The 18,329-nt window shown below is 37.5% G+C and overlaps 1 protein-coding gene across 1 annotated transcript in view; it reads right to left on the reverse strand.

The window, feature by feature from the left end:
• Positions 1-18,329, reverse strand: part of LOC120516704 (deoxynucleoside triphosphate triphosphohydrolase SAMHD1-like) — a 58,781-nt gene extending 40,452 nt beyond the window's left edge. Inside the window, exons 1-5 of the transcript XR_005630892.1 lie at positions 18,138-18,329; positions 14,509-14,543; positions 11,750-11,823; positions 6,070-6,230; positions 4,243-4,358 (exon numbers count right to left, since the gene is read on the reverse strand). The gene's annotated coding sequence lies outside the window, so the exon portion shown is untranslated. The remainder of the gene's footprint in view (positions 1-4,242; positions 4,359-6,069; positions 6,231-11,749; positions 11,824-14,508; positions 14,544-18,137) is intronic.

The following is an 18,329-nucleotide window of genomic DNA, read 5'->3' on the forward strand; positions in this document are numbered from 1 at the left end:
ACTATGTGTTTTTGCCAGGAGTTTGCCTTGAAAATTGTATTCTTTTGAGCGTCATCTGATATTAAAAGAAGCTAATTATATTCTTTCTTTAGTGTTTTTTATATCTTGCTTCATATTAGAATTAACACTACATCACTAGGGAGTCCAAGGCTTGATCCCCATTATGGATGCAAAAGTGCGTACACGTGATGAGCCCCAATAAGGGCGAAACATGTGTCATGTTATCTTTGTATTATTTGACAGATGCTGTATCACATAACTATGATCTGCTTCTACTGATCAACTGAGACGGCATGATGGATATTTGCAGACTGGCCGACTAACCACAGTATATATACAGTATGTATATCACCTTTGGTTTAAGAAAAGCTGCAAGCTGTAGCGGACATATTCCCAGAGAGGACAGGCCCCCTTGCTGGATTCATTAGTTGACTGCATTGTTTTATTAGTTGGCCTATTTTGTTCTGTTACTTTGCATTCAGTTAAGTGTGCTAATATATGTACATTTAAAAGAAATTTTAAAAAATTGTGTTTGCCTTTGCTTTAAAGACTTGACATTTGTTTTACCAGTTAATATTTTATTTATCCTCCTTTTAAGAGTTAATTGTATCCACATACTTACAATTAGTGACAAGCACAGAACCACCATTTCAATGTAGTGTTCAATTTTGTGCTAATTTCTTGTAAATGTAAACATTGTACTTTCACATTTTGCCCCAGTTGTAGGGTCCCTTCATATTTGAGCATTATAAATTCCCAGGGTTTATTTGGTGCTTTTCAAGCTTTTTTAATACACTTTTGGAAGTGTATTTCAGTTATTTTTAGGCATTTTTCAGATGATTTCTAACATTTTTCTAGCATTTTTAAAATATGTTTCACATTTCTTGCCTCTATTTTGTGAGTTTTGAGGTGTTCTAGTGTTGAGAAGTGATTATAATTTTTCCAAACTTCAGTGCTTTTAATCTTAGTGCTCACAGTACTGAAGATGAGGTGACGCCAGTGTCATGGGTGCATCAAAGGGAGTCTAGAGGACAATTCAATGAAGAACTCGGGCAGCATCCTGAAAAATTCCAGTGTTGCACATTGATATCAATGAGCATGTAGTACATTGATATGTGATTGTGTCTTTATGTTATGTACGGAAGCTCCTTCCCTCCTTTCTAAGAAAAAGAAATGATGATAATTGTATTGTTTCTCAAAGCAATTCCCAGCTGCTGTAGGCACAACATTGGTTGTTCAGTGACAGCTTGTGAGGTGAAGCATGTACATAGCATGTAATCAAATGAAAAGAATTGAATAGATGCTACATTCATACACAACAATTTTATGGAAAATGAAAAATAATATAAATCTGCAGTGATTCTTAAATTTCCTTTGTGTTTTATTTCATTGCAGAAAGCATGAATCCAAGATATTTCATGTTTTGCCTGGTCAACTTTATTTTATTTGTTAATATATATCCATTCCTGCCCTTCAGGCCTGTAATACATTCCAAAAAAAGTTGGGATGGGGGCAAATGAGGGTCAGTAATGATGTAAAAAAAAATTAAATAATGATGTGATTTCAAACAGGTGATGTGAGCAGGTCATTGTAATCCTGATTTGGTATCCACAAAAGGCTGTCTTTGAGGAGCAAAGATGGGCTGAGGATCTCCAGTAAAAAAATTATTGTAATGTTTAAAAACAATGTCCCTCAAAGAAAGATTGGAAGGGATTTGTTTATTTCTCCCTCTACAGTGCAAATTATCATTAAATGATTCAAGGAATCTGAAGAAATTTCAGTGCGTAAATGGCAAGGGCACAAGCCTAAGCTGAACAGCCATGATCTCTAATCCCTCAGACGGCAGGCACTGCATCAAGAACCGTCACTCATCAATAGCTGATATAACCAAATGGGCAAACCTCTGTCAAGCACCACAATATGGAGTTAAATTTACAAATGCCACTTAAAACTTTACTGGGCAAAAAAGAAGCCTTATGTTAAGCAAGTTCAGAAGCGGCATTGACATCTCTGGGCTCAGAGGTATCTGGGATGGACCATCACACAGTGGAAATGTGTATTGTGATCAGACGAGTCAGCATTCCAAATCTTTTTTGGAAGAAATGAATGCCATGTGCTTTGGACCAAAGACGAAAAGGACCATCCAGATCAGCAACAAGTAGAAAAGCCTGCAGAGTCTGTCATGGTATGAGGTTGTGTTGGTGCCCTTTGCAAAGGTCATTTATACTTTTGTGATGGCAGCATTAATACAGAAATGTATATTGAGATTTTAGAGCAACATTTGCTGTCTTCAAGATGGCATCTTTTCCAGGGACATCCGTACATTCTTCAACAAGACAATAAAAAACACATTCTGCACACAAAAGACATGGTGCTGGAAGAAGGGAGTACGGCTACTGGACTGGCCTGCCTGCAGTCCTTACCTGTCCCAGACAGAGAATGTGTGAAGAATTTTGAAACAAGAAATGTGACAATGACGACCCCGTACTGTTGCACACCTTAAGATATGTTTGCAGTAAGAAAGGGACAAAATGACACCTGAAATGATTCATCGCTTGGTATGCTGTCTTTTAAGAGTTGTAAGAAGGAATGGTGACATCACAAAGTGGTGAATGCTTTACTGTCCCAACTTTTTTTTTTGAAAAGTGTTGCAGGCCTGAAATGCTGGAATGAACGTTATTGCACACGTGTGCTTGCAGAACAACCTAAAGGCTTGCATGAGTGTAATTTACTACAGAGACATGAGGGGGCACTGTGTAATGTTCGCTCTTCTCCTTCCCCTCCTGCAGAAAGGAAGATTGACACCTCTCTCACAGTGACATCACTTCTGGGGTCAGACCACCTGAATCCACTGTAAGAAGAAACAACGTCATCTTGGTCAGATTGACTGATTTCAAGGACGCCTCAGCTTTGTGCATTACCACGTGTTTTAATTTTGAGCAACTTTAATATATGAGGTTTGCCTCCGGGTGCCCCAGACCATTTATCTTGTGCTCTTGTCTCCTTTACAGTTTATATTAACAAATGAAATGAATTTGACCAGACAAAGCATAGAATATCCTGGGTTCATCCTATCTGCAGTGAAATAAAAGTCAAAGTACATTTAAGAATCATTGTTTTTTGGGGTTTTTTTTTCTTTTTAATTTTCCAGCTTTGTCTGATTTGTGGTTATAGAATTATTCCAGCATATACCACTGCTGAGGGTTACATTTATTCTACCCAGTTTAGATTTAAATGAAGCTAGTAAGTTATTTGAGCAAAACTGGGCATAAGGCAAGAAGCAAACATGGTGGATTGTACAGCAATCCTTTGCAAGGCTTATCCTGAATATAATAAAGTAATGAAAATCTACAAGTATGTGTTTAGTTTTAATTCCGTTATTCAATATAGAGAATGAATGTTATTTACTTTAAGGCACATTAATGGTTAAATGTTTTTTCTTATTTGAGAACTGTTACTAACACATTTCCAGTATCCAGTGTTGAAACAGGCAGTCATCGACAGCTAAGTAAAATCACGTATATAAATCAATAGCAAGAATGACAACTCTGCACTACCACTGTGCCAATATCACAACATCTTTACCAAATGTAACAAAGCCTCAACTTGATTAAAACTAAATGTGTGCCTATAACGTCTGTTCAGTTCTTGTCACTTGATTGCAAGCTGCATGTGTACTTGACCCTAACCCTCAATAGATGTGACTTGATGACTGAAGCATGTGCATGCTCAATGACACTATTTGTTTGTTTGTTTTTTTGGTTTCAATGAGTACTTTCCTCTAAAAGTTTTTTTCCCCCCAGCGTTTTTGCAAGTGTTACCTTTCATTTCAATGTAACAAGCATTTGACATAAAATGTTTACACACTGCTGCATTCAGGAGTTTTCTTAACTACTCGCTGCTAAAATGCTTACATGTGAATAAAGCCACTGAAAACAATAGCAAACAATTTTAAAAGCAGTTTAGGAGTGGATACCTTAACCAAGCTGGTAAGATACTGTATATGTACTTATTTACTTGGTCACATCATATACAAAGTTCACTTCACCACAGCATAACTCATATGTTCACATTTCTCATCATAGCAGCAATGATCTACCAACATACAGCTTTATAACTGACCTTAAAGACCAATAAGTATGTTAAGTGAATGTTTTCAGAGACCACAGCAACACCCTAAACGCTGGAGTACACACGACGACATTCTTTGTCATACTAAATTTGAAAATTCCACCAGCTTACCTAAATCATGGCACAAAGCTGCAATCTGCACACACAGAACATCTTCCTTTGTGATACCGAGTTCAGGCTGGTTCATCTGAAGGGAGGTGACAAGCAACTTTGCAAGGTGACATACACTTCATAAATAGAGAGTGAAAAATATAAAAATAAATAAATCAAAAATAAACAGAAGGATGTTTTTTACTTAATGAGAATTGTGACCCCACAGTTGTATAGAAATTGGTGGTGGAACAACTGGGAACTGGTGTGAAACACTGGAACCACAGGGCCTCTTCAATCATACGTAGCGTAGTAGAAAGAGACAGGAGTCGGCTGGCGTGGTCTTCCACTGTTCTAGGTGCTGGCTCACATCTTGTGGTGTTCAAAGCGTAATTTAAAAGCTTGTCTTAGTGGCACACATGCCAGTGCAGGTCTTCCTAGGTTATTTATTTATTTTTTATTTTTTGAAAATGATTCAAATAGGTGTACTTTGACAGCATTTTGGAAAAAAAGCAGATTTATTCACATGCATGATTCTCTTCCCCTTGTAGATTCTGCTGTTTTAAGAGTCCACTTAGGCTTTCGGTAAGGGTAAAATAGAAATAACTTCAGGAGCAGAAGAGAATATTTTTAGTAATAAGTGGGATGGGAAAATCGGAACTGCTCAGATCTCTACTTGGAAGTTTGAATTGAGAGAGAATGCTAGTGTGGTAAGTTCAGCAGCAAAGCAGGTTTATTATTCTCCTTTGTTTATTTGTTAGTTTATTGTTCTACTTTTTTGGCCCCATCTTATGATATGTTGGTTAATGATTTCACCCTTTTTGTTATTTTGGCCTCTTTGGTATTAATCTTGGTTTGGATTAACAACTCCCACTCACCCCCTCACAATGTGTCACAACCCGGAAAGAGGCCTTAAGATTTTGTAGCTTCAAAGGAGCAGCGTGTGGACCCTGACTGGAATCAGTGGGACTGTGTTGCCTTTTTAAAATCCTCCAGTTGGGAGTTGTTCAAGTGACTGGAAAAGAAGCCGGAAGAGGAGGCAGCACATTTAAGGGTGAGCCTGGGAAGATTTGCCTATACTCTCTCTCCCTAACTGTTGAAGGACAGCACATATGTCCTGTCTAGGAGGAATGGCACCCTCTTGCCTTTTTAAGGAAATGAACAACATGGAGAATACCTGAGAGACCTGACCCTGACGAAACATTACAGAGCTCAGGGATGCAAGGACAACATTTTATCCTGCCATTCAAATGAATTTTTCTGTTGTTATGATTTAAAAGGAGATTGTAACTTTGACCATTATACATTTTAGTTTTGATTATTTAAAAAGATTTTTTTTTTTTACAGATTTTACTGCTGTACAAAGATGAGCTAACTGTACTGCCATTTTGGATATTTTGTTGTTGTAGCACCATGTGTCAAGAGGATTAATGTCCTATGTGCGTGCATGCTTACAACATGATGTGGCTGTGGCGTTAGCTGCTATCTTATTTAAAGACTTGCCATATCCGCAGTATTTGCATTTTGTTTTCATAAAGGAAAGACTTCCTTTTCTAGCAAGAGAAAGTTAATTTCTCTGGGAATTTCCTTTTGAGGGTTTTGAGTGTTGCTTTTGATTAACTTGTTTCGGTGTGACTTAGTGATTGGCAAGTGAGCCACTCTATCTGATACCAAATGGGTGTGGTAGGCCCAAATGATGTTACAGACTCTGTTTTTTTGGTCCCGTTCTAAGCACACTAAGATCATATGAGAGTCAACTGTTGTTCAAAGACTTAAATCACAACATGACAATGCTGTACAACTGAAGGAGACAAAATGAAAATGTTAAAAGATAAATAAATAGAATACCCAAGAGAGTGTTCAAATCTGTTGTGAGATGCCCCAGGGTAGACACGATAGCCAGCCCCAAACTGCTTTATATTCCGGAGCCTCTGAAACTGTGGGGTGTCCACTATTTTAACCAAAAGTGGATGGAGAGTGATGAGGCCATGCACAGAATCATTAACCACCTGTGGGGAAAAGAAGTAAAACAAAGAGGAGGCCTTAAAGTCTGTCAGTCAGTCATTTCCCAACCCCGCTATATCCTAACACAGGGTCATGGGGGTCTGCTGGAGCCAATCCCAGCCAACACAGGGCGCAAGGCAGGAACAAACCCTGGGCAGGGAGGCCTTAAAGATGGACGTCATATTGATGCTCCTAAAAATTAAATACAACTTACAAAAAATTATAAACCCCAGTCAAGTTAAGATGAACCCTCCTGGTCTTATTTCATAAGGTTTTCATTGTGATGTTGAATATCATCAATAGACTTCTTCTATATAATTTTGATTTTGTTGTGTTCAGGGTTGGTTCCAACCTTTCTGCTAGGGTAGATTTTGCATTTTAATGTCAGGGTGAAGGGGTCTCAGGGTGGTGGAGTTGTATGCACTGCTCAGTTTACAACATTAGTTATTGTAGATTTTTAACAAGTATGCCAGTTTCAGAACACAAGCTCAAAAATGAGCTATTGGAACAGTAGGATTTCCACTGATATGCTGGAGTAGTGAATCATTTCTGATTCCTGTCGCTAGCAATCCTGATAGAGAACATAACTGATTATGATGGATGGGCACTTATATTAAAAATCTGTAATCTGTTGTGACCTCCATAAGACTGGACAGAAGCAAATGGAAGGTTGTGGCTAGAAAATGAACTACACAAGTCTGCTAACATTCAGAGAAAAGCAAATAACACAACTGTATAAATGGGACCAGAGATGTAAATGAGAATTGTAGAGTCAAAGGACTTTGAGATGCCTTTTACTTCAAGTCTTTGTGGAGCTTTGTTTTAATTTTCCCTAATGTCTCCGACAAAGAGAACAATTCTAAGGTGACTCCAATACATGGATGCCAAGAACTGAATACCACTACCTTATATACTGTAACTGGATCCTCTTGACCTATGCGTCATTTGACATCTTTGTGATGTAACCAGCATAGCAACAGCAAACAAAAACCCTTTAGATGGCATCAGAAATATGTCATCATTACATTGATGAAACAAATTTAAAACATTTCAGACATTAAATGAAATGAAGATGTATCACCCTATTAAATGCAAATGACAAAATAAAGAAACACCTGAGCAAATGAGGGACAGAAATGAAATTAAAGTCATTAAGATAATTAAGTATTAAAAAAATCCTGAGCAGAACTATTTGCTTATTATGTTGGGCAATTTGACTTAAACAAAAGATCTTAGTAACCTTGTGAAAGGCCTTTTGTCAGAAGGTCCAGTGACGACAAAATGCTTAACTTGATTTTCAAGCAGGAAAAGTGTGAGTAAAGTGACATTGGCATGGATGTTAAAAGACATTATGTGGCTTGATCTACAATTAAAAGCAGTCATGCACTCGTGTCTTATTTGACTGAAAACATCACCAAAACCGAGGCATCTCATTAAAAAAAAAAAAAAAAGACAAAACAAAGAACCTTTGCACAGCCAAAGAGGTGTAAATGACAAAAGCACTGGCGCACTGAGTGTTAGTCAGATGAGTTGTCTTTTAACAAGCAGAAGATACTAAAAGAAATCTAAACACACAAAGGCTTATGTTACTTGTAACTCTGCTATGGATTTAGGTGCATTTTCTTGATATATTTTAGGTCTGCCCCATAATCCTACAACCCTGATTTGGATTACACCAGTTTTAAAAAGAAAAAAAAAGGAATGGATGTGTAGGACCACATATTCCATTTGAGGTTGAGAATAAAGGGAAATACGAAGCAATTCTCAGCTGGTCAAGTTCATTTAATGGTTAATGACTTAATTCATGAAGGCATTAAACTTTGACACAGGGTATGAATGGTAGCTATATGGTTTGAAGAGCATGAAAAGGATGGTGCTCTCAGACACTAGATCTCAATCTGGCTGTGAAAACATCAAATATTACACAGTGGTTCCTAACACAGAGTAATTATTGAGAGATTTAAGTTCATTGATACGCTCAGCACAGCCTCTCAAACTGTAACATGGTGCGCTGCTCTTTTCAGGGCAGTTAGCAAAGCAAACCTGGGCTGGGCAAGTAAGTAGGAGAACTGGACAAAAATAAAAAGACATCTCTACTGGCACCGAACAACAAGTCCCAAAGGTAAAGTGGACATTACACGTACTGCAGGAATGTCATCCTAGAGCCCTTCCATGAGAACCATAAATCCAAAGAGGCCTGTTTCATTTATGTGAGGTAGAATGGCCAGAGGGGACTGGGCGGTCTCATGGTCTGGAATCCCTACAGATTTTATTTTTTTCTTCTGCCGTCTGTAGTTTTTTTTTTCTGTCCTCCCTGGCCATCGGACCTTACTCTTATTCTATGTTAATTAATGTTGACTTATTTTATTTTCTTACGGCGTCTTTTAGTTTTCTATTCTTCATTATGTAAAGCACTTTGAGCTACATTTTTTTCTATGAAAATGTGCTATATGAATAAATGTTATTGTTGTTGAGCCACTTCTGGGTTTTTGTTTTACTGTGGTGTACCAGGGCATTTAAGTTCTACCTGTTGTATGCTTCAGGGAAACTGAAATTCCCATCTCACGAAAGGGTTGATGAGACAGGCATTTCTATTCAAAACTACTAAAAATCAAAGTTATCACACCCCAAAAAGATACTGTATGTTGCTATTTATAGATTTAAGTTATTAGTTTTAGTATTGCTTGAGAAACCACTAGAACTAAAACTATGCAATATCTTATGGACAGCCTAGGAAAGTTCACTATCTCACCATAAATTTAGCTGTGGGCTGTCCTCATTCTGATGAGGTTTCTTTTTATGTGTTAAAATCCTCCAATCCATCAATAAGACTAGACTTTCCTTGGTTCTGTAAACTCACCTCAGTATTTAACTGGAAATGAGAGCTCATTGCCTGAAGCCAGAGTTGGTTTTTAAGCTGCTTAAGGTCACAGATACAATAACCTCTTTTATGCAGCCAAGTAGCTACCCTTGCAAATATTGATTTAGAAATTAAAGATGGTTTTAACAAACAACAGTCAGTTACTCTCACCTCATTATAAGTATGACGGCACAATTAATTTATTGTCTGGAGTTACCTTAGCTAAGGGGAGAATGTACAATAGGAGCTGACTTCTTCTTTGTGTCAAAATATTATGGTACTTTCATGAATTGATTATCTGGAGCTAAATAAGATCATGGTTAAGAATGATTTCTCACTGGCATTAATGCATTCTCTTCTTGATGACATCATTGGATCAGCCACATTCACAAAACTTGTTCTCCAAAATGTGTACAGCCTAATATGCAATCAGGAGTGTGATGAATGAAAATCAGCATTTAATGCCATCTCATTTCATTATGAATATCTTGTCATGCTATATGTATTAGCCAAGGATTCAGCTGTCCTTAAATGATATCTTCCATAACTTGTGATATTCTGTTTTGGTGTATATTGATGATATTTTGATTTCTACCCCAATTTTGAGTCACATGTTCATCATGAGAAGAAGAGTGTCACAACTTCGAGCACACAAGTTATTTACAAAACAGATAAATGCGAATGTCACCAGTCATCTGTGCTATTCCTAGATTATCATATTTGTCATGAAGGTTTACAAGTGGACCCTGAGAATGTATTTTCTATTTAAACTGGAAGCTACCTGACAGTCCTCGCCAGTCAAGCCCTTTTCCTTCAGATCTTCTTTTACTTTATCCAACCACCTCCATTGTCACTTCCCCTGTACTTCCATTCCCATCACTCTTTTTCCCATATACTGTATTCATGGTCTCTCATTGCATGTCTGTAGCAATTCAACCTTCCTTCCTATACTTTCTTAGACGTCCATCCTACTTTTGTTGTACCTCTGATTGTCTCATTTCTTATTTTGTCCTTCTTTGTAACTCCACACACACAACTTAAACATTCTTGAGGTAAAAGGTGTCAGGGATCTGTGGCAGATCAGAGCAGGTTCAGGATTTTTGAAGAATTGTGTGGTTCAGATTTTGTGACAGCAGGTGAGCACGAGAGAAAAGATAAGTGACCATTGGGTGCTTAATATCAGATTGGCAGATTGCTCATTCATAAGCACAAGCATGGTCAGCACAGTCATCCCTCAGTGCTCAATGGATCATTTAGAACATCTACAGTACATTCACAAGGATATAAAAGGTCTGAGTAGTAGACGAAAAGGAAGAAAAATTGAGGAAAAGAAAGGACAGAAACAGGCAGTTGAGCCAGTGTGGGTGATGTATGGCGAAATGGTCGGGGATATCCTGTGATGGAGTGAAGGGAAAAGTGCTCCAGGGTCAGATCAAACTTGAATCTATGGTACCCACACTTTCTGAATTATTGAGTAAGTTGCATATTAGCTGGACTAGGGTTTGGGAGTACAGTACTTGGTTTCAGTAGAGCCTCTGCCAAATGCTAAGCAGATAGAAGGTGTGGGAGTGCTGTCCTAAAAATTTCGTCTGCAGTTCATCAATCTTTGTTCCATTGTCAAATGTATTGGTCTTTTTACATACTCTCTGGTTTTAACAGCTCGTTTTTGGATAAATCACTCTTACATGTATCTCACCTTAATCTTGTACATTTGTGCAGATTTGCTGTTGCTTTGGTACCCTCTCCACCTGTGATGGTCGAGGGTCAGCATGATCTGAAATTTCAAAAATTCTTAATTTGCTTCTTTATCTTCTGACTTTCATGTTCCTCTTGGCCCTTTAGTATTGGTTGCTATTTTCTGACAGTTTTCCTTGTTTGATCTTCAGCTCATTTTTTGACCTTGCCTTTCAGCTCCCATATATTCTCTTAGTTTTCCAGTTTTTGGATATTAATATTGTTATTATTATGTTTTCATTTTCATCAGTAGTGCAACGATTTAAAAGCTAATAACGCATGCTTGCAGTCATCCATAATTAAGGATTGCTAAGGTAAAAAAAGGGTGCTACTATTCTATTTATTTCACCTTATAAGTTTGCTTAGCAATTTGTTTTCTGTTTTATATTTTGACACGCTGCTTGACTACACATACATCTAGTGACTTAGCTTGACTACTGACTTTATCTATTATATTAACTCTTGATACATGTTAGGTTTTCACTTTGTCTCCCCTTTAGCAAAATAAATCTTCCTCACTCTACTACAGGAAGAACACTGTGCACTTAAGTGTGTCCTGTTATATACTGGCGCATTCTCTCTTGCCGAATGCTGTGATCCACCCAAACCCTATAAAGGGAGAAGTGATTCCAGAAAGTCAGCAGATGGATAAATTGTGGGTTTGATAGTCTCTGTGGTACTTTGAGGAATAGAATAACATGAAAATCACCATTTAAAAAATAAACTGCTGCTGTGTTTGAAAGGTGCTCTGTGAAAGAAACATTAAAAAGTGATTGACTCATTCACTTATTATATATTTTTTATTAAGGTGAATAAATGGGAGGTTTAGGGTTCATGATAAAGTTAGTGTTAAGGATAAAACATATCTGATGACAGTTGTCTAGAAACAGATCTTAAAGTGTTCATATCATTCTAAATCATTACACTTACCTTGTGCAACTCTTTTGTTTTACTGCTCTTGGGACACGAGCTGTTTTCGCTCATATCTTCCATTATTTCAGGACCTAAAAAAAAAAACCACACACACACACAAAAAACAGCAAGGACGTTTCAATAAGGTGGCTTTGGTTTAAGCATTCCTAATTGGAAACATAACAAATGTAATTCATAACTGTATGACTATTTCAGATGCTGATACACAAACAAACTCACCACATTCACTTAACATTTCCTTTATTGTGATTGTTACCAGAGGTGTGCAGAGGCAAGTCTAAGACAGAAAAGATGCCCTGGAAAAGCTCTTCTCAGTCTACGAGAGCTAGATCTGTCTGATGTAGCTGATGGATATCTTCTTTAGCTACAGTAAATGGAAGAAATGGCAGCTCTAATCCCAGAGTCCCATGTTCACATCCCAATTCTGCCTTCTCACGGAGGACAGTATGAGAGAAAGTGGGAATGCTGTCCTAAGTAATATCTTGCCAGTTACAATATTGTTAATTTAAATTTCAGAAAATATGAACATTTTAGCCATAAGATGCATCGGATCACAATGCTGCTCCTAGTGGCTCACAGCGATCCAGCAGCTGTGATCTTAAAATATGAGCAAAAACTGGTAGGCCAAAAGCAAGAGAACCCAAGAGGTTGATCAACCCAATGAAGACCACAAAGGGAAACAACCTGAATAGTGATGAGTGAATCCTGTGGAGTCGGATTTACTCTCAGTTTGGGAAAATCAAGGAAATGTTTGTGAACTTTGATAAGCTCAGTGAAATGCATCAATGTTAATGGGGTAAGGAGGAACTGAACAAGTTTTGAGTGGATTATAATAGTTCAGTGTTATTTCAAATGTCTCTGAGGGCTAGGGAAATTGTGCCAATGATCCTGAACCAATTACTGTGCCCAAAGATATGATATGAGCTGTGAGGCAGCAGTGCTAACCACTGCACCACCATGCTCCAAAAAACCTAAGATGCAGAAGGAATGATAGCCACAAACAAACACACAAATAAAACACACAAACACAACAATTAGCCCTAAGATTTTTTTTTTTTTGCCAGGGGATGCATCCATCTGATATGTCTCTTTTATTTCCAATCTGCATTAATGTTTCACACTTTTTTTCTTCCATCAAAAACATAGAAATGTCATTGTAATAATAATAAGTATTTTATTATTATTATCATTTCATAGGGTCATATGTACTTTCTGACTCTGGGAGGGTAAGAGGAACACATTGCAACTTCAAAAAATGCAGCATAGCACCGCCAATCAGTGCCCCCAATATTATGAGTGTAAGGTTTAGGGATCAACATCATATAGTCGTCAGGAATGCCTGACTTGCACTGTGCCTCTTGCATTGTCTCCAAGTATACAACACCAATCTCTGTGCGCTCACAGAGTTCCAATCTTGAAGGCATTACCTGTCACTACCCGATCTGTGCTACATAGTGAGGAGCAAAACAGGCTTAATCCAGTAGCAAAGACAATACAAAATGAATCTATGTAGAATGACAAAGTATTTTCATAATATTGTCGTTGTGGTCAGCTTATGTATCCTAAAATAAAATATTGCATGTTTCTTCTTTTTCTTTTTTTAATATATGTCGGGTGCAAATCTGTACAAAGCTGATTTGGCAGTGGCATAAAGTGTAACATGTAATATGCTTACAGTATGCATGCAGGAACATTCTGCACATACCTGGTCAGGTAGTGATATCCCCATCCAACACTGGCTGCTACAACTCTGTTATGTCACAATGGCCTCACAATTCAACACAATTAAATAAGCACTAAAATATCCTCAGTGATTTAATATATTGGTAAAATATTCATAGCAAATTTAACTTCCATATTATATGCTCAATGAAATTTCTTATCTAAAAATTGTTTGCAATATGCCAAATTTTCTGTGTGTCTGGCATCACTAACCTTTTACTCCTTAACCATTTTGATGGCACATCTTTGCTCAAACATGTGCAGCCTAAACTTGTCAATTCCACCTTAGGGCTTGAATACTAGATCCCTCTTAATCAACCCATTGGTTGATTTTTTCGTAACTTAAATTTAAATGGTATGTGAATGTATGTATACAGCTTGTTGTACTGGAGTAGTCATCATCATCATCATGAATCACACATCGATAACTTATGTATAATGTGAATTAGTGCTTTGCTGCAAATGGAAAACTTACGAATATTCATTACATTTCAGCTTTCAGTGTTGAATGAGTATTTGATGTTCATAAAATTGTCACTTGATGGTTGCAATGTATGAAAATAAGTTGATAGATTTTCATTTTTTTCAGATTTTTTGTAGTATTATTTGGATGGCATTTTATTATCAGTGGAGCTTGTAGCCTAATACATTATAAAATGCAGTGTGTCTTCCTCATGTGAGGTTTACTAAAAACTGTGTCCTTCCTCAAACTGTGCTGCTGCCACTCTGATCACCTGCCTTAGTTTCCTTAACTCTTTGAGCCAATCCAAGATGAGATCCTTCTCGAGACTGTCAGTAGCCGAGTACCAAAGACAGTAGATTTAAGCAGAAGTGCAACCATTTTTACTGTTTTATGAGCATGATGTATGTTCATTCTTACTCACACACACACTCTTCATGGCTTTATTGGATGACTGTTTTACATCCAACACCATTCCTCGGAAGTCTTTGAGACCCCACCACCATCTTGCCAAAAACATTACTGTGTATATCTTTAGAGTATATTTAGCAAAAAATATTTAAAAGCTGCTTACCTTGACTGATGGGTTATCTTCAGTAATTTTGTTGTCTAAAAAAAAACATATTATAGAAAAAGAATTCTCATTAATGCTTTAAAGCCATGAATAGCTTAACACATGATGACTTTCTCAAATTCACTGAATCCATTTCAGGCGCATGAGGATGGAGTACATTGCAGGAGTCAACCATGGCTACGGAGTCCGTTTACCATTGGGTAGACTGAAATAAATTCCTACCTAAGGCTATTTCAGAGTCACCAGTATACCTCATGTGAATGGCTTTGTGGGAATGGGAGAAAAATTGGAGAGCCTGGAGTATAACCCATGCAAGCACAGGGGGCAATGAATGAATGGTGCTTGCTTAATAATTATCCTTACACAAAAATGGAACTGCCCAAAAATACTGCTGTTCTTATAACGACTAAAAAAATGAAAGAGTACTAATACTACAACAATATGCTATCATCATTTATTACATTGTGATTCTTGCACCCTCCATTAACTATTTTCAATAACGCCAGTAATTTCAAATTTGGATAGTGCAGGAGCCAGAGTTTATCTGAGTAGCAAAGTACTCACTGGGACACACTGGGAATGAAAGGCCAATCCATCGTAAGGCATTGTTGCAATGGGAAAGTGACTATAATACTGGTCCTGGTGGAGTTCTGAAGGCAATGCTGGAGATCTCACAAATGAATAGTTCTGGTAAACACTTTTATGTTGGGATGTAATTTTGCTTGTAGATTTACCAAAGGTTGGGCCATTTTTCAGGTGTCGGGTACTTTATCATGCTTTGGAATGTGCTGTACAGCTTATTAATTAGCAATTGTTTAGCTCAGGTACAAGGTAAGCATAATTTGGTTATGCCATTTACAAATCAACCTTAAGTCTTTTTGGTACGTCTGGCCAATGGTTTGAATAAAACTTCAAATAAGCTATGTTTCTGTCCATTTGACAGAGTGGCTAGCATCACTGTGTCACTGGGTTCAGTTAAAAACCCCAGCATTACTGAGTAAAGTTGATTCTTTCTTCCCCTCCTTTGTGACTTTTCTCTGCATTGTCTATTTTTCAGTATGAAGATGTACAGATTAGAAAACTGATGACTGTAAAACCATACAATTGATTGGCATCATATTTAGTTTTTGCTGTTTTGTGCCCAAAGCTAACATAATACATTCCATCAACCTTTATACTGTGTAATCAACAAAGTGGGCTTATGCAAGGGTCAGAAGGCTGTTAAAAGTTGACAATGTCCCTGCCTCCATTTCAAGGAGTTGTGCTTTCAATACTGGCACTAGCATTGTAGCAGCTGTCCCTTAGACAGAGGAAGCTAGGTGTGTGTTTGTAGAGCGGCTACTCCTCCATTGTCCAATAGGATTCCCCCATCCTAACAGCCAAGTGCTCTTTCTAGATTTGGATCCTGACATTCTGTTTGGCCCTGATTATTCAGTGGGTTTTGTTGTTCATCACCACTGCCTTCAAAGTATCTTCAAGTTTCTTAACTGGGATCCAGATGAAGTCAGTTGTAAGTTTAGAAGTCAAGTCGTACAATTCACTTTTGCTTTAAAAGTTTAGAACCAGTTATTTACTCAGGTGCATCCATCTCCAGACTTTCATTTCTACTGAGCCCGCAGGATATTTGTAATGGGTGGTGCACACAACAAGGCAGACAGCGCCTCTGCACAGTAAAGTCATAAACCCATCTGTCAGATATTGGTAACTGGTTAAATGGAGATCGCAGTTTATTACACCTCATTCTAGTGACCTGAGTTTGACTGCTGATGCTGAAAATATCACTGGGAGGATATGTAGCAGCTTGGAGAGAAAAATATAAATGCAGCCCACATTCAAGACATGCCCATCATCGTCATTATCAGAAGTCTAATTAATGGTTGTCAGTTTCTTGAGTAAACAAGAAAGATCAGCACAACAGAGTTGCGTAGTATTTTTCATTACAACAAATTGCACATCGCTGTAGAGATTCCTAATACCAACAGTCTACAATTGAGGTGGTAGACAAACAACTGGCACTATAACTTAACAAAGAACAATTTAAACAGGAAAAAAAAATATAAGCAGATTTCTGTCTGTCTGGCAGTTACATTCTGTTAGGCCCATTTTGTGATGCACCGTCTTCTTCCGTTTCATCTTTTCCCACTTCTGTGTGGGGCCGAAGTGCTTGATCAAACTTCTCCAAACAGCTCGGTCCTGCACCTCTCGCTATTCAAGCCCTTTTCCTTCAAATCTTCTTTTACTTCATCCATCCTCCTCTGCTTTGGCCTCCCTTGTTTTCTTCCCCTATATTTCCATTCCCATCACTCCTTTGCCCACATATTCTTTGTGTCTCCTTATTACAAGTCCATACCACTTCAGCCGACTTTCCTGCACTTTCTTAGATATCTCTCCCATTTTTGTTTCACCTCTAATTGTCCCATTTCTTTTTTGTCGATACAAAGATGGCATCAGTTGTTAATCTCCCTGGTATAAAGCCGAACTGCTCCCCTCTTATGGTGGTCTTCTCCTAAACCTTTTCTCTATAACCCTTTCCCAAACTTACACTATGTGTGACATCGGCCTTATCCTTTTATACTTTCCACAATCCTGACTCTCACCCTTCTCCTTATAAATGGATACAATAACATGGTGCCTCCACTCTTCTGGTGTTCTCTCCTGTTTAACGGTCTTCATTAGATCCCACAACACATCTACTTATTTTTTTCAGTAAATTCAGTTCTTTCTTTACTTCCCTCCTCCTTATTTTTGGTACTGGCCTTTCATTTGGGACCACACCTTGCTCATTTTTCATCTGCTTCATCTAAATATATATATTTAATAGCTGCACTTTCAGTTGCAATGTGTTTTGTAATGCAGCTAATAATAAAGTGTTTTATATTTTTCTTTTCAACATACGGTACATTGCAAACAACAGCACTGCTGTTGAGAATCCAAATGCACAAAAGACACATTTAAGCTATAACTTGAAAATTTAAAAATAAAAATGAATGGCAAAGGGAACATTAATGTTATTTCAAACCATTAAACATTCTGGTGAATTTTACTCACAAATGAAGCAAAATGAGAGCAGAAATAAATTGTCTGAATAAATAACAAATAACCTGTTGAGAGATGCAGGACAGGGTGAAGTCTGATGTCAGACCCCTAAGCTAGAACTCTACACCCGTCTATACACTCAGGTATAGCAAGCAGCTCTATTCTTCTTACACAATGATGAATAAAAATAACAGCACAATACAAGAAAGCATGTTTATACTTAAATATATGAAGTAACTGGACAAGAAGATACAAGACAGAGACAAAACACAATATGAATCTTTACACAGCAAGAGTCTGAGATCTGACCCTCTCATGGCAGATACATCACCGGCTACTGACTTGAGATTACAGCTGTAAAAATCAAAAAGAGAGAAAATGGCATGTTGGATGGATGAACGCATTAGCCCTTTAAGAAGTCATGAACTTGAGGTCTAAATATTACAAACTGTTGAGCTATGTTGTACATCAAAGAAACCGTAGAACAGTATAGATTATTTTGGACCACTAATGCAGGCAACAAAGAAATAGAAAATTAAACCATTAAAAATCCTTTCATTTCATTTCATTTTCAAAAATACTTTCATTTTTACCTTTAATGTAGGTGTGCACCTCTCCTCAGCAGTCAAGTCCTTTTGCTATATTTTGTATTCATTTTACTTATTCCTGACTCAATTCATTTGCTATTGGTGTAATGACCTACAAAGCAAATGATTCTTCTTCAAAGATTTCCAGCTGCACAACAAATCAAAAGTTTGCCTGTCCTCTTTGAAGAACAATACTGA

This window comes from Polypterus senegalus, chromosome 16 (genome assembly GCF_016835505.1).
Source record: "Polypterus senegalus isolate Bchr_013 chromosome 16, ASM1683550v1, whole genome shotgun sequence".
Taxonomy (NCBI): Eukaryota; Metazoa; Chordata; class Cladistia; order Polypteriformes; family Polypteridae; genus Polypterus; species Polypterus senegalus.